This window comes from Rhinolophus sinicus, chromosome 3 (genome assembly GCF_057876585.1).
Source record: "Rhinolophus sinicus isolate RSI-liver-muscle chromosome 3, RSI-T2T, whole genome shotgun sequence".
NCBI classification, from domain to species: domain Eukaryota; kingdom Metazoa; phylum Chordata; class Mammalia; order Chiroptera; family Rhinolophidae; genus Rhinolophus; species Rhinolophus sinicus.
The window spans coordinates 131,402,232-131,420,301 of NC_142503.1; the positions used below are offsets into that span (position 1 = coordinate 131,402,232).

General features: G+C 35.8%; 2 protein-coding genes across 2 annotated transcripts in view; one reads left to right on the forward strand and one right to left on the reverse strand.

Annotated features, from left to right (window-relative positions):
* CHRM5 (cholinergic receptor muscarinic 5) overlaps positions 1-9,668 on the reverse strand; it is a 74,707-nt gene extending 65,039 nt beyond the window's left edge. Inside the window, exon 1 of the mRNA XM_019752875.3 lies at positions 8,807-9,668. The gene's annotated coding sequence lies outside the window, so the exon portion shown is untranslated. The remainder of the gene's footprint in view (positions 1-8,806) is intronic.
* AVEN (apoptosis and caspase activation inhibitor) overlaps positions 1-18,070 on the forward strand; it is a 144,771-nt gene that overhangs the window by 45,173 nt on the left and 81,528 nt on the right. The window lies entirely within an intron of this gene.

Here is an 18,070-nt window from a genome sequence, read left to right on the forward strand (position 1 = left end):
GTCCAAATCTTTCACTTTTCAGGTGGGGAAACTGAGACTCATATTAGCTGGGGTTTAACCTAAGGCCATATAGATATTTTTGGTAATGAATTGCTCAGGTAAGCATCTTTTCTGTAGGTTCATAATGTGGTCACTAAATCATAGCAATAGACAACCCATTAAATTGCATTTTTTATGAGAAGAGGAATTTGAGTTGATTCCTTTGGGGTTGTGTCCTTTGGGGTAAACTATAATCAGATTGGTTTATAGAGAGGAAGTAGAGATCATTTTCTCAGAGTTAAAAATTATGAATATTCTCAAGTGTATAGACTTTCCTGAACAAATTCCTATAGGATGAGAGAGAAACCTGGAGTACTATAAAAGCCAGAAGGTCCTATCTATTGCCTGTTTTTTGGTCTATCTTGTTCTACTATCTCTGCTCCCTACTTTTGCCTGACGTGGACATATATCTCTTTGCTCTATTTTCCATGTTTGTTTTTGTTAGACTTGGGATTCAGGGTAGAAATGAGTATTACTCACTGGTTCCTGTTTTTGTAATTTACATCCTTCTAATGTTTCTTGGGTGTAGGAACCCTGGGAAGGGCAAAAACTGAGGATAATTTCTGTTTTTCTCAGAACTTTCAGGGACCAATTTGTAGATTTAATTTTCATTTGGTATTTTTGTTTACAATTTTTAAATTTACTTTTTTTTTTTTTTTAAATCCTTGAGAGACCTCCCCTGTCCACATTGATTCACCATAATCTAGGACCACAACATGTTCAGAAGGTGCTCAGGAAATAGTAATGATACAACAGTATCACTTTGTTCAGAATGGCCAGTCTGCATTGGGTCTCTGCCTAGAGAGGGATGTTCTTCTCTCATTGTTTACTGTGATCCTCAAATTTTTCTGGACTAATTTATTTGTGGTTTTAGTTATTTAATTTCTTTGTGGTTTTAAATAGGAGCAGTGAATTTTGAAATAGTCTTTCTGATTTAAGCCTGGCCATTGTAACAGGGAGTTTTAACTTTCCTGAAGGTCATATTATCAGAAACTTAGAATATACTAGAGAACCTGTGATTCTCCCTTTGTAGTAATAAAGGTTCAAGGTTCAAAATGTCACAGATGTAGACATAGGGATGCAATGAGGAGGCAAATATGCATGGACCGTCCTTTTTTCAAAGTGTCCTTGAGGGAAGGGGAGCATGTGAATTGTGTTCAATGAAGCCACTGGGTTGAGATACAAAAGCCTGACTCTCAAATGGTTCTCCTAGCCTCCTAATGAGAGAGACCATGAATGTATAAAATTGGAATTTATTGTGAAGTGCAGTATTTTATTGTGCTTGTGAATAAAGGCAAGGGGAGAGTAGGAGGAGGATTTGTTTGACTGTCTCATCTTCAGCATTTGTTGACGTGTTGATCTTTCTATGGTAGCGGAATATGAGAAACTGTGTCTTTCAAGGTCAGAGCATTGGATCACTCTGAATGGTTATCCTGAAGGCAAGCTTCCCTGTCTCACTAAGAAGTCCAGCCTTTGTGTTCCTTTTAAGTGGAGTTATTATTGTGGTTTTTATGTATTTTGTTTTTAAAAGGAAACTGTGTGAATTTTCTGTCGTTGGAGTGAGGAGATACATATTTTCAACCTTACTAGCTCTTTGGTACTGATGAGCCAAAAATGCAATTTGGTTTTTTTTTTTACACACAAGATATTAACCTTACTATAACTAGTTTGTACCATTGTGACCATGAGTTTAGGTATCTCTTTTCTACATAAGAAATCGTGTTGACCCAATCAATTTAATAAAAAAAAAGAAAGAAAAAAAGAAATAACTGTTGAGAGTTGGTTTTCTACCCAAGGAACTCTGTAATGTTGATTATTTCACTTCTATCTATGATGTCACTACACCACAGGATGCTGACACAAGAGGAAGATAAAAGGAACTAGCCTATGATTCTGTTGTCTAGGACATTTATTTCAAAAGTTTAGCTGGGGATCTGAGATAGGCAAGTTACAATAAATGTGTTGTTTTTTTTTAAAGTCTTTGTCTTGGTATTTACATTTATTTAAAGTATTTGTAACAAAGATAGCTGTATAAAAGTGCCTTCTCTTGATACTTAAAAACCTTGATGAAGATGGATAAATTATAACTAGCTCTAAACATACTTAAGTATTGCCTACTGGAGTTTTTTTTCCCAGACCTATTTATGGAGGGGCCATAAAAAAAGTCTGATGCAAAGATGGCAAAAATTGATATTTATTGAAACTGGGTGGTTAGTATATAGTGGTGGTTATCTGTTTGAAGTAATTCATAATAAATAAAATATATAAAAATGAATAGAATCTCAAGAATATATTGCAAAAGATTTTAAAGCATCTTAAGGGGGAAAAAGACATTGGTCATTTGGGAGACTAGGTTCAAAATAGAAATCACTTGAGATTTTGGAATAATAGTTATGAGAATTCCTTAGTAACTAGAAGTAGTGCTGGAGATGATCAATGAATGGAAATGAATAAATTACATAATCATAATAAAATATTACATAATAAATTATGACATGACATAATTATGTCACCATAATTGAAACATGCTTTTTTGGGGGGTTGGAACATATTTCCTCTTTAAAAAAAAAAGGTTGCTTAAAACCAATATATCCTGCTAGATATAAATTTTAGTTATATTTATATGATTTGTAGTTTAAATACTTGAGCTGTATCTCTCTAAGTAAATTACAGAGCCCACAAACGTGGAATCAACTAAAGGCAACTAGAATGTTTGGCACAATGTTATAGGTGAAAGGATATTATAAAAGGGGCTTCTTGGTATTTCTAACAATTAAATTCTGTTGATTTCACGTACTGAATTCTGACTCCTATTATGACAGATTTTCACTGTTTCATTTCCATGCCGTACTTCTTGATTGCAAATGATATAATTTTCTGAGGTTTTGTTAATTTTAGCTATTTCTGGGATATTCTAACTGAAATTACAGATGTTCAGTCTTTGTTTATCAACTTTTAATTTATTTGAATCCTAGATGGTGGTTGCTTGATCACTGTGGAAACAACAGAATAATTGAGCAGCCTTCTGCATGCCTAAGCAGCAGTGTTTTGCAACCTGTGCCCACCAGGGCTAGCAAAGACTATGGCTTCACATAACTTATTCCAGGAATTTTAGAGTATTTGGCAGTGTCTCCAATACATGTGTTAAAATGCAGAAGAATACCTTTGTGGACCCTCTAGATGGCAGAATAATTACAACGAATGGAGCCAGTCCAATGAGTGTGTGGAGGGGAGAGCAAGGAGAGATGGGGTGAGAAGGGGACCTGTTAGCTAACAGGGCTCTAGGTTTTCCATTTCAACCTGACCAGGCTAGATCTGCTTTTATACGCTTTATTTATTTTGATGTTTTATCTAAAATCTTGTTTGAAAGAATGTAACACAGCTAAAAAAATGGTGGGATATCAAGGTTCAAAAAATCTTGAGTTGTGCACACCAACATCAAACCCCGGATTTCTGTGAGGATTTAGTGAATGCATTCGTCCACATACCCTAAGCATCTCTAGAGACTATAGTTGACTCCATCCCAACACACAATGATGAATTTTAGAGTGAGGCTGGCCCACTTCACCACTCTTCTGACCTTACTTTCTGTCAGAGAGGATGAGGTGCAGCATAGCCTTTAGCCTTTGTCCCTACTTTGAAAGAGATCACTATTGTTGGCATAGATTTAACATAAATCTGATACCGTGGCTCTAAACTCAGAAAGGAGATTTGACTTAGATACTTGCATAGGCTTACCCCTCAGAGAGGGAAAGGGCATAGAATAAATAAATGTAAGATTTCTAAGTTTGTCACTTCACCACTCTCATCTTTTGAGTAGAAAGCAGATTGTAGTATTGCTTCAATTTCTTTTGCAAAATGCTTATCCAAATTCTCTTATAATCACTTTTTAATAGGGCCAGTTTAGATCCTTTTGGACTGTTGATGAAGTTCTAGATAACAATATGGTACGGCAAACGTGATTTCCACGTCAAATTTGCATATGAAACATGAGGTACTTGCACACCTCCTAATATCATATAATATACTTGACAAATACGATCTATTTGTAGCCATTATTTCAGTATGACTGTTCCAGAAAGTTCCCTACATTAGGACTTTTCTGTACTTGTCCTATTTGCTCATTACTCTCGAGTTGAATCGGAGGTAAAATATTTTAGGATCACTGTGCTTCTGCCTGCTTGATGAGATTGCATTTGAGAATGTAGCAGGATACATTTCCACATTCACTTAACACATCTATTGATTAACTAGTCCGTCCTGTGCTTACCTTGGGAATACAGAAATTAATGAGATGTGGGCCTCATTCTTGAGGCCCTCACCCACGAGGATGCAGAGTTTAGAAGACAAAGTAAGTCTATAAATAGATTTCCAATGCAATCTAGCAAAGCTTTATAAAAGAGGTGTTATCAGAGTGCTGTGGAAGTTCCTGGGCATGGAAAACCCTTCTGTAGGTATCACCACAGGTTACCCAGAAATTAGGTATGCAGAAGACTGTATCCTTGCCACACAGATGAAGGGAGACATGCAGCTATGAAGGATGAAATATTAAGAGTAGCACCATGTTATGTACTACGAAGCCCGATTTAGATTTCATTATGCACCCACCAGCATATTTAGATTATTACACCAAGAAAATTCTGTAAACAGCTAAAGATTTTAATTGGTGTAACTGAACTAGAAACTGTCTTTGACTTTTGCTACTCAAAGAGCATGTTTATACATTCATGCAATGATAGTCAGTAAATAGGAAGCTCATGTATTTCTGAACAGTGTGACATCAAACTATGAGTCTATATTAGTGGTTATGTTTTCTGATTGGTCTGGATTCTTGAATTATTTCACTAATACCTCCAATACCATGTGAAAAATGGAGGATGGCAAGATCTTCAAACAACTGTTGAACAATCAAGTAACCAGTACATAGGACTGGAAAAATGCTTTAAAAATTCTCTCACATACCATTGTTTCAAGCAAACTGTGTAATTATGGGTAACAAGATTTCAGCTTGGCTTGTATTTATTCATGGAGTTAGTTTTTCACACATAATGTACATAGGCTCTGAGTCTAGGAGGGTAAGATACAAATGACTGATGTTTTGAATCGAGGCTATTGTGACTAATCAAAGAATAAACTGCACCTGTGTTCAACGTGGACGGATTGGCTGTTCTGCTTTGTCCTTTGCAGCTGGAGCTGCATAAAAGAGGAGAGATGGTCTATATATGTGTATGTTTGTAAGAGGAGCAGTCATTGTATCTCTTTTGTTGCGCTCTAACTCCCAAATTACTTTTATTTTTTGTAAATTTGTGCTGAAGACGCTCATAGAACACAGTAGTTGGGCTTATTAGAGAGATTCCTCTCCTTTTTTGAATTCGTAGTCTTAAAAGGATGTTCACCAGTCCCCTCCCCACCTTCGTGTTACAATGCTACCATTTGTGCCACATACTAATTAATCTATATCATGGGATCACTTTATAATCTGTATTTAAGAGTCTCTTTCTCAGAGGAATTCTTTCTCATTTTGAGCGTACTGATAATTTTCTCAATTTCCTGCGTAGCATCAGTGTTTTTATTTGAACCAGAGTGAACTGTGCACTTGTTCCTCAGCCCTAGAGATTCCCCTTCCATTATTGTTGGGTTACTTGCTGGTATTTTCCTCACTCCCATTTTATCATCATCTGTGAATTATATTAACATGTTTAGACTGTCTTTTAAATTATTAATGAAGTAAACTGTGAAAGGGTATTTTTATTTTTAGTAGTGGTGCTGTAAAAGTGACAAATGCAATGAAAGCATCTTTCTCTAATTCGGCTCCTGTCATTCGTCTATTTAGTGTCTCTCTGATATGACTTGAAATGATAGCTCTCACATCTCTTTTGCAGCTAGTTCCCACTGAAAGGATATAATCATCTGTTTGATATCACACCACTTCCCCAGCTACAGATTGTAATGTCAAAAACCAAAGATTATTCTCTCTCAGCAGGAAGAAGCTGGAGAGGAGATGAATCCCTATGATGAACCACGATCCTTATTCAGATTTGGTCACTTCATGAAAATAAATTAACCATAATAAGGGACAAATATACTGGATAGTTGAAATACCCTGTTGAATTAAGCTTGAAAAACTTTCCCATTATAATGGGATGAAAGAAATTTTTTCAAAATTTCTAAGGAAAAATTTGAAACTGACAATAATGCAGATATCAGTAAATATTTATCGATTTCAATATATTATGTAATGTCAGTCCCTTTAAATTAAATGTTAACACTTAAACATGTATTTTATGTATATTTTACATACAAAACTATTTCCTGCTATTTCAGACAAAGATGACATAAGAATCTAAAAGAAAGTCAACAAAGACACTAAAATGGTTTTACTTTATTTTCACCTATATACCAACTTTTATTTTGTCATGGTTTAAAAAAAAGTGTATAGCTTTTGGATGATTTAAATTACTAAGGATATACTAATGTCACTGCAAACATATTGTAGCCAAATTATTTGCTCCATTTTAATGAAGGAAACCAATGATACACAATCCTATTACTTATATAAAAGTATTATAAATGTGCATAAAATACATTTTAAATTATAGAAACAGTTGGGGAAGGCATTGAATGTTCAAAATCTTTTTAATTGTTAAATCAATCAACACAAGGGCAAAACTCCCATAAACCAAATCTTCAGGTACTAGCCTAAAATTCCTTATCCATTTATACCCATGAGATGCTAAAGTTGAAGCAATTTTCAGCTTTTTAACACATCATTGATAAAGTTAGCTAATTGATAAAATTAGCTAATATTTTTTATTCACTTGTTTACTAAAATAAAGAGGAAAATGTAGATTATTCCAAATTACTGGAGAGTTGATTTTTCTTGAAAGCTTCTGTTTAAACTTCAATAATCATTATTCAGAATGGATTATGACAGAGAAAAACCTTGATTTAGATAGGAAAGAAAATGAAGATTCATTGGGACTGATGCTGACCAGGGCTAAAGGGGAGGAGGGTGGTATCTGTTTGCCCATCCATTGTCATTACGAGATAAGTCATAGAAGCAAAGTCCCCACCCTGGTGGGATATCAGTCCCTGTGTACATTACATTGAATAAATAAAATCCAGAAGACTTCAGGGAAAGAATTTTATACCTCCTTCAATTCTATTTATTGGAAGCAAATTGAACATAATATTATCAATCTCCTATTTTTGCCAAAGTTAAATCCTCTAATTATGAGTTGAAACTTTGATTAATATTTTCACTTGCAAAATATATACAACTTTTCAAAGCCTGTCAGTTTGCAAAATATATCATAATAAGGAAGAAAGGAAAAAGGAGTCCGTAAGGGTTCAGGTAAGACTCAATGTAAGTAAAAATAATACTTCACTTTTAGTTAGGACTGGTATACAAAGTAGGTATTTTGAGATTTCTTAATAAGTAAATATTTTTCTCTGCAATGAATTGGCACGTGACACTGTCACTGCTTGTTTTTAAATTGCTGCTTTCCTGTGGTACTGGAAAATGGTGGGTGAATTTCTGTAATGACTTCAGATGCAAAAGACTTATGATATTTAAGGTTGTTTATAGACTTTTGAAAAGAGTGATGGGATCATGTAATTCACTCTATTAAAATTTGAAAAAAGGAAAGAATTCAGTGAAATGGAAGTGTATAATTTCAAATTTAACTTTTTTTTTTACACAAGTACTGAATAATTACTTCTGACAAATTTCCTTATATTGTCAGATCTCTATAGTTAGGTGTGATTTGCTTTTGTTTCCCTTGTCTCTTGTCTTCTGAGATAACAGAAATATATTGTTGTAAGGCTTCTCATAAAAATACTAAGCTTTACACTTTTCCTATTGACGTTATATGAAAACTAATATGGTTGAATTTTGGCTAAAAACCTATGTATGGAATTAAAATTCTGACAGTCCTTTCTGTATGTGTATATGTATATATAAAAGGATAGTCGCTCTGGAAGTCTCTTTATGGGGTGATTTCTAGGGAATTTCTAAAAGACACTGTAGTCTTCAGAATTTTTTGATGGCTTCAGTAGTTTTTTGCCTTTTACAGTTTGGACCATTGATCTGAGTTAAAGCTTTTGAGGTGTTAAAATACCAAGCATCTTTTTATTCTATTGTTCAATCAGAAAAATGTCCTCACTTAGACTGTTATGAAAACACCTCTAGTACCTTTAGGGTAAATTAACCCCATTCTACTGAAGTGTTAGATCCTGGTTTACTAGAGATTGTTTTTCTTTAGCATGAATGAGAGTGACATCACAGCTTGCTTTTTCTTGGTCACGATAAAAATCAGTCACTGAGCTTTGTTCTTTTGCGTTAATAGAAATAATATTAAAATGCATTAATTTTTCTGTTTTACGAACTACCCTGGGAAACAAGTTTCATTTGAATATGTTCGGTAAATAGCATCTGTGCATGGCTCTCCGCCCCATTCAGAGTTCCCTCCATGCATTTTTTTTCAAGCTATTAAACAAAACAAAATTGGGAATTTAAAAATGAAGACAAAGATGGGACAAATCCAGTGAAAACTGAATTGGATTATTTGGGTGTTTTATTATCTCGTTAGGAATGATTAGTTTATGTAGTATAAGTGAAAACAAGTGTTTACCTCAGAAGTCTTAAATCTGCATAAAGCTGAAGGAAGGACTGCATATAATTCCAATCTGCTGGCTCATTCACAGCATCAGCAGGTTTAGTTTCAGTAGTCAGGATATAAATTAATGTTATAAAATTCAATCTTACCTGGCAGTGGTTTGTTTGAAGCTCAGTAATTTGCACTCCGGTTGGAAATATTAAGCTTCGATACCTGAAATGCCTTCTCTACTTCCTGTCGTGTTTTCAGCACTGTAATTTCTTGCAGTGTCTCTATAGCTGTATTCCTGGTGATCCTATAGCATTAGTTAGGACAGCATGCAACAGATGAAGATTCCATTTGGATAGGATTATAGAAATAGAGGGTGAATTTTGCCTTTTTCTGGTACTAGCTGTTGATCTGACCACGGACAACTTGAGTATTCAGAACTTATTAAAAATTCATTGAATGTCTCAGCAATGAGAAATCCTGATTCTTCCGATAGATGTTTTACCTTCTGGAAAAGTTCTGTCCATGTTTCAGAATTACACAAGCTCCCGAATCAAGTTGCTTTAAGAAATTATCTGGACTAGAAGCATGGATGTTCTCTTGCACTCTCTTGCTTTCCTTGTTTTTCTTCCCTTTACCAACTTTTCAGTCCGTTAGCTTCCTTTCTGTAGAGGATGAAGGGATTTCTTCTTCTGTCCTCCTGGTGCTTCTGTAACATAGTTCTGGTACACTGTTATTGAATAGAGAGGGAAAAATCCCCAAAGAAGTACAGCTTTACAATATCTCCGGACAGTGAGCATACTTGGCATGAATGAAGAGCTGCTATGAGCTATTCAAATCAGACAGCACACTGATGGGATGACGCTTTCATACATAATAAACCCATTAATTACTTCTCCTGATGGACAGCAGTGTGCCCTGAAAGGGAAGAGGAAGGAGCGGATGAACACATTTGGTTTGATAGGTGCTCTCTGAGCAGCTTGTCATTGAGAAGTGAATCCAGGAAAAGCTGCAGCTCTGGAATGTGATCAGGTAGAAGGGGCTAGAGTTGTTTTGGCAGACAGTTAAAGTGACGTGTCTTGGGAGGAAAAAGAGAGCTGAGCACAGTTAGCTGGAATAAGGTTCCAAAATGCATTTGATAATTTTCATTTTCCTGTTAGTTCTTTTGGCTGGAAGAAAGTACTCTGTATTTTACCTGTGCAGCATTTGCAGAAATGTTGCTGAGCTCTTTTCTGATGATGGTTTTTTCCTAAAGAGGGAAAATAATTTTTTAAAAAAATCTTTGAGATATAAAAGTATATTGTGAGTTTTAAAAAAATTGTAGAAGGAAAAAGGCTGCTTTTTATGAAATGCACACCTGTTTTTACAATCTTTTGGGCCCATGAATTTTGTTGCTTTGGAATAAAGCATTATGAGTCATCACCTGGTATAAAATTTTAGTAGGGTCTTCACTTTAAAATGTTCTTAAATTAGATGGACTTCTGAGTTGCTGTATAAAAGAATAGATCTAAAAATGTAAACTTCATAATTTTTGCACTTCATTTTTTAAATATCACAAGATATTTTTTCTACTTATCCATAAGGTCATTTTAGGAGTGTTTCTGGACAATAGAATGCTTATAAATATTTTAAAAAGTTATTATGAAAAATTTCAAACTTATGCAAAACTATGGGAATATAATATATGGACTGCTATAAACCCGTTACCCAGATTCATTAATTACCAAGATTTTGCCAATATTAGCTTTATTTAGATTTTTTTCTTAGCTGAAATATTTTAAAGTAAATCTCATTTCAACCCCACATACATGTATATTTAAAAAATATGGAAACTTTCCCATATGACCACTATGCTATTATCACACCTAACAATAACAGTAATTAAATTTAACAATTAACAGTGGGGTTAATTGTTAATAGTTCTTTGGGGTCATATAATATCCAGTCTATTTCAAATTTCTCATGCCTCAGAAACTGTCTCATTATAGTTTTTGTTTTTTTTTCCAAATTGGAATCTAGACAAAGTCTACACTTTATATTTAGTTTTTAGGCCTTAGAATTTTAAACATTGGCTTAGATGATCACATATGAGAAAGACGTAAAATTTAATTTCATAGTAGTCTTCTACACACATTTATAATATGACTGTCTACATGAGAGAACATATCTCTAGAATATTTTCTTGAACTTTTTTCCAGATAACATTATTCATGATATCAAAAAAGAATGTGATTTTATATGGTAACGGGTAGTCATTGGTTAGGTTCATGATTTTCTATAAGTTTTTCTTGACTTGTTCTGGAGTACATAGTTCAAGATTCCACCCCAAGATATTGAGGTTAACTTTTGGGCTGGGCAAATTCAATCAAATACATTCCAGAGCCAGTTCTACTTTATTGTTTGAAAACAGACCACCTTTTTTTCTTTTTTTTTTTTTTTTAAAGATTTTATTGGGGAAGGGGAACAGGACTTTATTGGGGAACAGTGTGTATTTCCAGGCCTTTTTTCCAAGTTAAGTTGTTGTCCTTTCAATCTTAGTTGTGGAGGGTGCCGTTCAGCTTCAAGTTGTTGTCCTTTCAGTCTTAGTTGTGCAGGGCGCAGCTCAGCACCAGGTCCAGTTGCCGTTTTCTAGTTGCAGGGGGCGAAGCCCACCATCCCTTGCGGGACTCGAGTTGAACTGGCAACCTTGTGGTTGAGAGCCCACTGGCCCATGTGGGAATCCAACCTGCAGCCTTCAGAGTTAGGAGCACGGAGCTCTAACTGCCTGAGCCACCGGGCCAGCCCCCAAAAAAGACCATCTTGCTTGTTTACCTCATCAGAAGCAGAACACCCCTATAATAAATACTCCCAAGTTTTAATTTAAGCCAATGATTATTAAGTCATTTTTCAACATTGAAATGTGATTTAGAGTTCTGTGAAGATGTAAAAAAGAGAGAAGTAAAAATCAAATGGAACCATTGTGTTCGTGAAGACCAACAACTAATATAATTACACATAATTATATATCTATGTATTATATTAATCATTATATTTTTTCCCCAATAATATCAGGGTTTTTTTCCCTATGAGTTTTTTCCTATAAGATTGGAACTCCCAGCTCCTTTCTGAAAAAGCAGAGCATTTGGCTGTCTACTTAAGTTTTCCAAGAATGCAGTAACATGAGGTCCTGAAATAACTTGTGTGCTGTCCTCTCCCCTGTTGAAATTCATTCTCATGTAGATTCTCTCTGTTTCTTCCCCCAACCCCTTCCACCTTCCAAGTTGACTAGATGAATCAGATTGGGGGAGGTGAAATATGGGGAGCCATTAAAAGGGCATAGATGGAAATTCTACCCAGTCCCAAAGGCACTCCTGAGGACCATGCTCCCATTTCTGTGGAGGGGTAGCGAATACTGCCCTCCTGTCACGTGTCATGTATGGCATGAGTGGTAGCTTTGTGTAGCACTTTCTATGTTCTCACATTGTGTGTTCCGCCTTAAATCTTACTGAACAAGGAGTATACATATGTGTTTATTACCTACATATGTGCTTTATTGAAAGTTCAGTAAGTAGTTACTGTGACCATTTTATTCAGAAAAAACTGAATAGAAAAAGGTGAGCCAAAATGCTGCTTTTTCTAAGTTGTCTCTGTAATTTTTTTCAGCATGAGGTAGGTACTTTGCAAATGTCCAGGTTCTACTAGAGACCGTTGTATGGTTGGTGACAGAGTGGTTATAGAGGGAATTAGAATAATAGATTGTGACTGTATTTTGGTGCAAGTCCTCACTCTATTTCAAATTATTATCTCCCAGTGCACTAGCTATACTCTGAATTCATAGAAAAACATTGACCCAAGTACCTGTAGAGTTTGCAACCAAAAATAGGTGACTTCTGCCATTGTGAGAAACACTTTCTTCCAAGATTTTTTTCTTGGTATCCCTCACGTTGATCTTATTTTCAGAAAGCTACAGTTATTTTTACTTGCTATAGGTTGGACTTTATGCTTTGAAGGAAGGGGTTGTTTCTGTGAATAACATTGTTCAGCAATCTAATTGATCTAGTGGCTAGTTGGGTGGATGGCTTGTCCGCCTACCCACACCCTCCCATATGAGGAGAGGAGAGAAAGTCTGAGGGAAATGGAGTTTGTGTTCTCTTTGATGCGTATAGTAGAGCACAATTTTCTATTGTTCAGATGTTTCAACTCCTGTCTCCGTTTGTGCAACTCCCATTAGTCTCATATTTAATTTAAACTCGCCCGTTTCCACTATAAAGTTGACCATATAGCTTCAGAAGTTTCATAGGCTGTATAGATTTTTAAAGAACTTTATGTATGATAAGATAAATGATTTTTCCCCCCACAAAGTTCTGTCTTGTAAGAACATTTCGTCTATATGCTCACAGCTGTTTTTGAGTCTTTGCAAAATTATAACTTCTTTTATAAATAAAAAATAAAAAATAGTCCCCTCTTTATGTTCTTTAGTTCTTAAGTGAGTAGAGTTTGTGGTTAAGGATTTCTTCTGTGGCAACTACTTATTTTTAGGGCATTTTAAATATTCATATTCTCAATTAAGTGTGATGATTTTTCAGTTAATATACCAAGAAAAATGTTGCCTTTAAGAGAGTATTGTAGAATCATGAAAGCGCTTTATAAAATACATATGCTTCTTTGTTGCTCTTGTTAAAGACATCAAATCTTTGTTGGCTTACTTGGGTCATTCTAGATAATTTGAGCTCATTAATTGTAGTAATTAAGAAATACATGATTCCTTACTAGGTACGTAACACTACTCTAGGTTCTTTGAAAGTATAATGCATCTACTTTTCATAGTTTTAAGGAGAGACTATCATTTATATTTTATAAAGGAGGAAAGTGAGATACAAGGAGGTTAAATAACTTGCTCAAGTTGACCTGGCTAGTAAGACCTTGAACTGTGGTATGAATCGAGTAGGATTCCCTACTGAAAAAAAAGATCATGGAGACTTGTTCTTTAAATGTGAGACTCAGTATAATTTTGAGAATGATGTCTTTCCAGTATAACCAACACTCAACCAAACTGAGATCTGCACTTTCTCTGAGATTGCAGGTGATTGGCAGATGACCCTACGAGCTGACTCTTTGAGAAGACAGTGAATTTAACATAGAAGGACTGCTTTCCTCCTAGCTTCCGTGCTTAGAATTTACAAAGGGGTGATTTATTTTTTCTATCTAAAATTGTTCATTTTATACTTTTATAGTTCCTCAGATAGCAATATATTTTAGAATACTAGTCATTTATGTTAAATTAAAAAAAATTTAAGTGTGGTGCTATGAGAGGATTATGAACTAGATTTGTTGTACTTTGCAATAAAATTTAGGCAACAAGTGCTTCCTTCATATGTATCACATTCAGATAAAGACTGCATTTTTGTCTTATTTGGACTTGTTTTATGTTTCATTTTTAAACTTCTTTAGCTCATTACTCTATCATAGCACTCACTTGTTTCCCTGATCTCTGGCCTTAACCTGTGTCCTGGTGTTTGGCCCTTTCCAACCTGCCCTTCTTCAGATTTTGACTTCTCAGTGAAGGGCAGACTTCCACTAGAGGTCTCCAGACCACACTTTAGAAAGCTCTGATTTTATGGGCACACCCTACTGAGGGGAATAGATCAACATTCTCCAGGAGATCAGTTACCAACATTTCTCCTTAAATATTTATTAAGTTCTTTTATGTTCCAGGCCCTAGACTATGCTATGTCCTGGGGGTAGGTTAAAAAAAACAACGGTAAGGTCTTTGCCCCAAAAAATCCTGCAGTCTAATGGAGTCACTAAGGTGTGAGCGCATGGCCATCTCACATACTTTGAGATCCCAATTACTCGCTTTATCGCAGCTCCATTAACACTCTTGAACTTTTCTGTAGCTCGTTATCTACAGTGAGGCCACTGCTGCTTTCGTGATGAGCCTGATACTGCACCTTCATCAGGCTGGCAAGGAGCCGTTCTCTAGGGCAAGTAAGGTTATTTGGCTAGACGCTGGGTTTTGCTTTCTGATGCTCTTCTCAGCATCTCTAGGCATCTAATCTTTAGCGAAGCACTGCAAACGAATCAGCCTCTTCCAGTGCTGGGGAGCAAGGCAGACCCTACCACGTCGGACCTTTCATTTCCACTTTGTTTTGTATGAGAGAAATTTTTAAAGAAAGGGTCTATGCCCCAGTTGCATTTTTTGTATGTTAAGGTTGTTTCAATAGAGAAGTAGTAACATGCTTGTGCACTTATTCTGAGGGATCCATGAAAAATACCAGCACAGCGCCTGAGACATAGAGGGCAAGTGCTCAGTGAATGTCAGCAGTTGTCACTGTTATTGTGGAACTTAATTTAATTTTAGTGCTGGAAGGGACTTCAGAGATAATTCAGTCCAACCAGTCCCTTTATACACTGAGTTGTAGTGTTCTTTTTCTTTTTTTAATCTAGACTGTATAACTGGAGTTATCGTGAGTGGTATCTATTCCATATTGGGAAGGCCTAAATTTTGACTCAGTTATTATCAGCTTAATGATTACACAACTTGATAAGAATGTTTATGTGGATAAATATTTTGAACTAAATGGCAGTTTTGAATTTTAAAAGAAGTTAAGGGTGAAACTGAGAAAGCATTAAACAAAATATTTCAACATAAACAGTGATGATATAGAAAGGCTGGCAGTTTGTTAGTCTGTAATAAAAGTTCCAGCGGGAATTCTGAAAATAATAGATTAGTGACCTTCTGGATGCTAGATCTGTTTTCAAAAGCGTAGGATCCTTGAATACTTAGGTGAACAATTATTGAAGGAAAGGGAGCTTGGTTTCAGAAATAAATAACTATATAGATGAATAGAAGCAAGTGGGTTATATTTTAGATTAAAAAAATATTTTGACAAAGTTTATACCTTAAAGTTGTCAAAAAATAATAAATTTAGAGCCACTTTAAAATGGAGCCAGAGCTGCCATGCCAGAGGAACTGCTTTGCACATCTTATAACGCAAATCTTTGGAATGTTAAAACAGGGCAAAACAACCTTTGAACTGACACTAAAGCAACATTATACCCCAAAGAACTGTTGCAAAGATTACAAGAAAGCAAATGTTATGACTACTGGAATGAAAATTAAAAACAATGTTTAGAATTAACATCACTATGTTATATTATCTGTACCAATAGAAATGCCATCCTTCTGCTACAACTGTTGTGAGGCAATTCTTATAAATATCTATTGCCTTTGTCTCCTAATCGGAACACTATTTGGGCTTCTGTCTGAACCAGTGGGTCCCCAATAGCTACTCTTGATCTCAAATAAATGCTTGTTGCCTCTCACTGTGAAAGGAATTTTTATTCTGAGGTTAACAAAGTCTATTTAAAACCTTTGTTAAATAGCTAAATATATAAATAACCCTGGGGACCTTTTAGTGAATGGGTGATTCCCTGAGCCAGCAAGAGAACTATAGGAATAGACATCAGTTCTTAGAATGGAGGAGTTTCGGGGACCCGTTAGTAGTAGAGACAATTTTCATTTAACTTTTTTAAAGAGATTTTTTTTTAATTAAAGTATTCGTACATTAGTTTCAGGTGTGCACCATAGTTATTCAACATTTATGTACCTAAAGAAGTGATCACCATGGTAAGTCTAGCAACCATCTGACACTGTACTATGCTATCACAATATTATTGACTATATTCCCCATGCTGTACATTACATCCCCATACTTATTTGTTTCATACCTGGAAATTTGAACCTCTTATCCCCTTTCACCTTTTATTTAACATTTTTATAAATTACTTGAGAGATAGAGGTCAGAGGAAAGCCCCCAGATTAGGGAGTAATATATAAAGCCATTAGGATAAATTCTAGGGTAGAGTTCTATGAGTGAGAAATGGTAGATTCATTTTAGGGTGGGCATGAAAAAGTGAAAATAATAACTGTGTGAAGATATTCAGTAAAATGAGAGAGAAGTTACAGGAAGGTTTTAAGCAGGGACACGCCTTAAACATTATTTGCTGTTTTTAAAAGATCTCTCTGAATCTTGTGTGGCATGGTAAGAAATTAAGAAATTGGTAGACCAGTAAGGAGATTCCTGTGATGATCTAAGCAAAGTATGACAGTTTTTATCTTAGTCCACAGACTGGGTGGCTTAATCAACAGGCATTTGTTTCTCACAGGCCTGGAGGCTAGGAAGTCTCAATTCAGGGTGCCAGCATGGTTGGGTTCTGGTGAAGGCCCTCTTCCTGCCTTGCAGATGGCTGCCTTCGTGCTGTGTCCTCACATGGCAGAGAGGAAGCTCTCCTTTCTCTTCCTTTTCTTATAAGGGTGCTAATCACATCATGGGGGATCCATTCTCATGGCTTCATCTGGACCCAAGTGCCTCCCAAAGACCCCACCTCCTAATATCACGCGATGGTGGTGGTGGTGGTAGTGGTGGTGGGGGAGGTTAGGGCTTCAATATACCGTGTTTCCCCGAAAATAAGACTAGCTGGACAATCAGCTCTAATGCGTCTTTGGGAGCAAAAATTAATATAGACCCAATCTTATATATATAATATATTATGTATTATATTATATCCAGTCTTAAGTAAAATAAGACCGAGTCTTACATTAATTTTTGCTCCAAAAGATGCAATAGAGCTGATTGTCCAGCTAGGTCTTATTTTCGGGGAAACACGGTATGAATTGTAGGGGCACACAGACGTTCAGTCCTTAACAGTTCCTTAGACTAAGGTAATAACAGAAAAGGAAAGAAGTAGATAGATTAAAGGAGTGTTTTGGAGCATGGGAGGTAGAACTTGCTGATGAATTGTGTGTCTGCGGATGATGGAGAGTGAAGTGTTGAGAATGACTCTAGTGTCTGGAGTAACTGGATGGAGATGCTATTTGCTGAAATCAGAGAAGCTGGGTTAGGAGCAGCTTTGGGAAGGGGACAATCAAGAGAGAATATTGAACAAAATGGGCTGTGGATCTGGTAATTGTTTCCTCCTCAAATACTTGAGGCAAGTGAAAGAATACTGTCGTATATGAGAATCAGCGTACTCCTGTATCTTATCCTTGCAAATTGGCCTTTTTCTGTGTTTTAAATGATGGTTCTTAAACTGTTTTTCTCTTCCACTATTTACATACAACACATACTCATCGTAATCTCTCTCCTTGCAGGTGAGGTGTTCCAGGGTGATAGGAAACGAGTTGATAAATCAATCTTCCTGTATGGGGTGTGGCTTGAGAAAAAAATACTCTAGGAATGTATGTGGTATACTCCTCCATGCCCCAACCTGGTTGAGAAAAATTTCTTTAAAGACTTTGAGATATTCAAATTCTTTAATTAAAAAAAATTTCTTGGGGAGGCTAGATGGCTCAGTTGGAGTTGGTTAGAGCGCGAGCTCTGAACAACAGGGTTGTTGGCTACTGGACGTGGAGCTGAGCTGCGCCCTCCACAACTAGACTGAAG